Source organism: Octodon degus, unplaced genomic scaffold (assembly GCF_000260255.1).
Source record: "Octodon degus isolate 3935 unplaced genomic scaffold, OctDeg1.0 scaffold00164, whole genome shotgun sequence".
Taxonomy (NCBI): domain Eukaryota; kingdom Metazoa; phylum Chordata; class Mammalia; order Rodentia; family Octodontidae; genus Octodon; species Octodon degus.
Window position 1 is genome coordinate 2989409 of NW_004524740.1, and position 5873 is coordinate 2995281.

General features: G+C 39.8%; 1 protein-coding gene and 1 pseudogene across 1 annotated transcript in view; both read right to left on the reverse strand.

Annotated features, from left to right (window-relative positions):
- The window catches only part of Appbp2 (amyloid beta precursor protein binding protein 2), a 90374-nt gene that overhangs the window by 31036 nt on the left and 53465 nt on the right, over positions 1-5873 (reverse strand). The window lies entirely within an intron of this gene.
- On the reverse strand, positions 4950-5438 carry LOC101563872 (annotated as a pseudogene).

Below are 5873 nucleotides of genomic sequence, written 5' to 3' on the forward strand. Positions count from 1 at the left end.
GAGCCATCTCACCAGCCCCTCCCTTTTATTTTTTAGACAGGGTTTCACAACGCTGCCCAGGCTGGCCTTGAACTTATGATACTCCTGCCTCAACCTACTAAATAGTTGGGACTACTAAGGTGCAACACTACTCCCAGCTTGGATTTACATTTTAAAGTGGAAATGGAAAGCCAAAAAACTGTTAGTATACAGATGATATTTCACGCTGACAAGTGCAATGATAAAGAGGAAATGTCAATTTGTTGTCAAATTGCTAGCTCGATCAGATGACCAAGTGGCAGCATGCAATGATCTCTGTCAAAATGGCAATATGCCAGAGGTGATGGTGCATGCCTAGAAGTCCACCATTGGGGAGGCAGAGGCAGGAGGATCAGTGGGAATTCGATGTCATCCTGAAGTCCTGGCTGCATAGTTTAACTCTGTCTCATAAAACCACCACCACCCCAAAGGAAGACAAACCATAGGAAAACAAAAACAGAATCTATGAGAAAAAAAAAATCAGTTTTTTTAAAAAAGATAGCTCCAATGACATTTTGGGATATTGTCATAGTCAAGTACTGTTACCTATTATGCTCTGATCAGATTTCTAGATACTGCGGTAAAGTGCTAAAAAGCTGAAAGAAATCTATAAGTACAAGAGACCTCCATTCTAGTAGGAAGAGTGGCAGGGTAAGCAGACAAACATAAAAATAAGGTGTTCGTGTCAGGCTGTCACGAAGATGACGAGGCTAGGCGGCAGCAGCACTGATTCACACAGAAGGAACAGCAAATGCAAAGACCCTGCTGCAGCAGGGTGAAGGATATGGGAGTCAGAGCCAGGGAGGCAGCCAACGCATGCAGTGTATTCGGAGAAGGCACTGCACAAAGGCAAGTAAGAAAGGCCACAGACTTTGTTAGGACAATACATGGAGAGTTTTGTTTTGAGATCTAGAACAGAATTTCCTGACACGTTAGAAGTGCTCTATACTTGTGCTACCCCATTTGGTATCCACAGTGGCTACTGAGTGTTAGCAGTATGCCTAGGGTGACTGAAGGTTGATTTTTAAATTTTAATTAATTTAACATAATTAAATAGTCATCCGTGGTTAAAGAAACCATATGTGAGAGTGCAACTCTAAGACAAGACTGGTCTACCTGCACGAGGGAGATCAGATCGTAGCAAAGCCAAGGGTATAAGCAGAAAAACTAGGACAGAGAATATTCTGAGACTCCAGGCAAAAATAATCTTTGAGAAAAAAAAGATTAGTATTAGAAACACAGATTTGAATGAGAAAAAGGAGAAACTACAGCAAAGTTGTAAATTTAGAGAATAAAAGATGAGGACCTACTTCTTATTTGTCCAATGCTAAGAAGTATTATTTCCAATGACCTTCATCACAAGTACTCCCTTAAAATATCAATTTCTGGAAAGTACTTAGTACTGGTATACGATGAGGCAACTAAACATCTTGTGCCAGGAAGGCAGTTTAATATTTTCTCAAATCTCTGCTGGCTATCTACTGAAATAAGAGGGCAAATTAAACATATGGACACTCTTTAGGGTCTGTGTGTCCACCTGGGCTGACACTAAGCAGCATGCAAGGTCAAAGAAAGTTTTGGTTCAACTCATGGCTCAACATTGAGCTTAAGAAAAAAGACATGCTGGGGCTGGAGAGCTAGCTCAGCAGTCTAAGTACCTGCCTGCCTGACAAGCACAAGGACCTGGGTGCGATCCCTGGTACCGCACACCATGCTGGCCACCAAAACCCAGTGTGGTAGCCCATGCCTATAATCCCAGCAGTGGTGACACTGAGCCAGGAGGATCACTACGACTTCAAGCTGTGTAGCGAGACCTTATGCCAAATAAATAAATAAATAAATAAATAAGAAAGATTTGTTTTGGGATCTAGAAGAGAATTTCCTGATATGTTAGAAGTGTTCTATCCTTATGCTGTCCCATTTGGTATCCACAGTGGCTACTAAGTGTTAGGAATATGTCTAGGGTGACTGAAGGGTGACTTAAAAAAAAAAAAAGACATGCTGTCATCTTCTATGGTGCTACCATGGAAGCATAGGACTTTATTTTTATGACACCATAACATCACATTTACCTGATCAACAGCTACTCTAAATAGCAATTACCACTTAGTCAAACTCTTCATCATTTTAAGTGGGAAATACATAAATTTAGAAATCATGAACATTATGAACATATTTACTATAAGATTAAGCAATATGTTTAGAGCCATATCAGACAGATGAGAAGAATAAATGTACTGAAAACAAAGCTAAAGGAAAACAATCTCTCTCCTTGCATGTGTCTTTTTCTAAAGATTAGTTAAAATTTTTGGAAATAAAAGTTTTAGAGTATACTCCAACAGGAGAACAAGTACTTAAAATGTGTGAGACCCTGGATTTAATCCCTAGTATAAAACAAAAACAAAAATTAGAACTAAATGATGGAGAGGACTGAAAAATGAAAAGAAACTGAGTTTAATGTTTTCAACTGTGGTAAAATATTTACACCATTTGATATATGACCCTTTTTTTGTTTTTGTTTTGTTTATTGAGACAGGGTCTCACTATGTAGTTCAGAATGACACTGAATTCATAATAATGCAGGCTGGCCTTGACTCACGGTGTCCTCCTGCCTCAGCCTCCCAAGTGCTGGAATTACAGGCATGTGCCACCATACCCAGCTCATATGAACCATTTTTATGTGCAGAATTCAGTGATATATTAATTACATTCACCATGTTATATAACCACTACCGTCTGTTTCCAAAACTTTTTCACCATCTCAAGAAACTAACCATTAAGCAACAGCTTCCCATTCTCCCATAATCCCTGGTAACCTTTAAGGTACGTTCTCTATGAGTTTGCCTAGATATGTAATAAGTAGAATCATACTGCATTTATCCTTTTGTGTCTCTTTCAGCTCACTTTGGATAAAATTTTCTTTTTTAATAGAGGTTAAAAGTAGGAAAACTGAGACTGGGTGTGGTGACACACACCTGTAATCCCAGCTCTTGGGAATCTGTAAACAGGCAGATCACTAAGAGTCCGATCTAGTAGTAAGACCCTGAAGACCCTGTAGACCTTTCCCTAAAATATCAAAAACAAATAAATGTAGGAAAATTTATTGAGAAATAGAAATAGCTCCTGAGAGAGAGGAGGGGTCCTTAATGGGTTGTAATGGATATTTTCAAGGTTCATCCATGTTAGACTGGCCAAATATTTTTGTCCCCCGCCTTCCCCATTGGTGAACCTGCTGATAGTTACTTGTTTCCATCTTTTGGTTCTTGTAAACACTGGCATATACATCCTCAAGTATCTCTTCCATATTTTGAGGCCTCTCCCTTGGAATGACTGTTGGAGCCTACATCACTCTGTTTAGCTTTCTGAGTAACTGCTGAACTATTGTTCAGTGGCTCTATCTTTCTACTTTCACACCAATAGCACCTAAGATTTCCAACTTCTCCACATCTTTGTTAATACCTATATTCTGTTAGTGCTGGGGTTCAAACCCAGACTACATTGTACCCAGATGAGGTATCTGAGCTATATCCCTAGCCCCAATTTTGTACTGTGACAATCCTAGTATGTGTGAAGTGGTATCCCACTGTCTGACTTACATTTTCCTAATGAATGATAAGAGTGTGTGTGTGTGTGTGTGTGTGTGTGTGTGTGTGTGTATGTACATATCTATATATATATTTACTGGTCACATAAAGGTTTTGGAAATTTTTTCAGATACTTATGGATCACTTATATGTATTTCTAGAAAAATATCTACTCAAATTTCTCACCAATTTTTAAAATTGGAATTTTTTCCCCAGTACCAGGGATTGAACTTGGCACTTTGCGCTTGTCTATAATTGCAGCACTCAGGAGGCTGAGGCAGGAGGCTGCCATGAGTTCAAGACCAGCTTGGGTTACATAAGTGAGTTAAGGCTGCCCTGTACTACATAGTGACACTCCATCCTTTTTTTTTTTTAAATATCAAAATAATCTTTATTAGGATACAGTTAAAGATAATGATAAAATAGTATTAACTAATTCTAAACAGTATAAAACTGAAGTATCTTTCTTTCAACTATTACACCTAAGCTGTCTTATTAATTCAAAAGCACTTTACAAGAAAATATAATTATAGCTTCCAATAGGAATTTATACCTGGACTTTGTATCAAGCTATTATATTTTGAGTTTCCAAGGAAAAACCAGCTTCCAAGTTAAAATAACAATTTGTAGCCAAAACTAAACCCAGAGTTTCACAATACATATTACAAATGACAGCATGAAAAAATCTTGCACAGTAACGCAAAACTTCAGCTCTACAATGTACCCTTAAACTGGCAGAACATTGGTTCTTTGATATCTCAGGTTTCCAAATAAAGATCCAAACAGCTATGTACTCATACACAGCATCACACAAGAAACGTTTGTGACCTAGCAGAGGTAGACTCTTGAAATTTTCCTGATCTTATACCAACCAGGAAACCGCTGCCCAGGATAAAGACCAGTTCCATTTTTAAAACCACTCTCACCTAGTTTTGCGTGTGGCCTGTATCTGTGCCCAGTGGCATGTCTGTACACTATTATCACAGCTATGAAACAGGTCTTACTCAATTTTTGCCAGTTTTGTTTCTGTAACATTAGAACATCACACTTTAGGCAGAGTTGAGAGGTTTATTTTCAGTCTGTGTAAGACTAAAGTTCAAGGCAAATTTATTTTTGTTTAAGGAAACATTGTAAAGTAACAATTCTTGGTATTATATGACTCATATGATCCATCTCAAGCCAGAGAGAATTACATTGTTGTGTCACTGTTCCAAGACACAAAAGTGAACAGCAAAAACATCTTAAAAACGCATCAAGCTTATAAACTCTCAAACAAAACTTGGATTTTCTGTACATACTCCCGTCAGTGAAGTTAATTCCTGTACACCACTTCTTCTGCAAAATGATCTATTTCCTTTCATTTGACCTAGATCAGCTGCAAGACCCAGAGAAGGATCGGGACGGCTTGTGATTTCTCTCCCTAGACAGTGATCTCTCTCTTCTCCTGTCTCTAGAAAGAGACCTGCGCCAGCTGCAAGAGAAACTTCTTCGTGGAGATCTGTGGCGAGGTAAAGGACTCCTCCTATGATAATCATCTCGAGGGCAACGACCCCAAGAAGGAGGAGGGCCACGATTTCGACTTATTTTTTCACCACTGGATAGTTCCACTGTGACACGGCAGTCACATGTTCTTCCATCTACCTCTCGGATAGCATCTTCTGTATCTTGGGGATCCTCAAATTCAATGAAAGCAAAGCCAGGAGGGCTTCTAGCAACTCACCCACTCCACAGTGGTCCATAATAGCCGAAAGCCCATTCCAGCTCAGGCTTGCTGCCATTGTTGCCAAGATTCTCTACATAAACCTTGCAGTCCAATGGGCAGGAATCATGATGCATCTCGAGATCCGGGCTTAGAAATGCAGCGGTTCAAAACCACAAGCACCCTGTGGATCTTCTTGCTCCCCTCCAACTCAGTTCCTCCACACACACTCAAGTTACTTGGCATCCATGAAGTGGCCTGAAGTATCTATAAAATACCTTATTTAACCAATGGGGCAGCTATTAACTATTGTATAGGCTTTGACTAAATGTCTTTGGAGCACTTAGATAAGATTAGGGGAAAGAAACTAAATTATACCGTCAAAGCAGAACTTCAAGTCTTACTGAAAGGGAGAAAGATGAAGAAATAATCATCTTGAAAACAAATAATGGGCCTCCAGACTTCACTGGGGCCAGCAGCCGCCTGACCAAGGGCCCGGGGCCACGGGCTCAGCCGACGATCATGGGCTCGGTGTCCAACCAGCAGTTTGCAGGTGGCTGCACCAAGGCAGC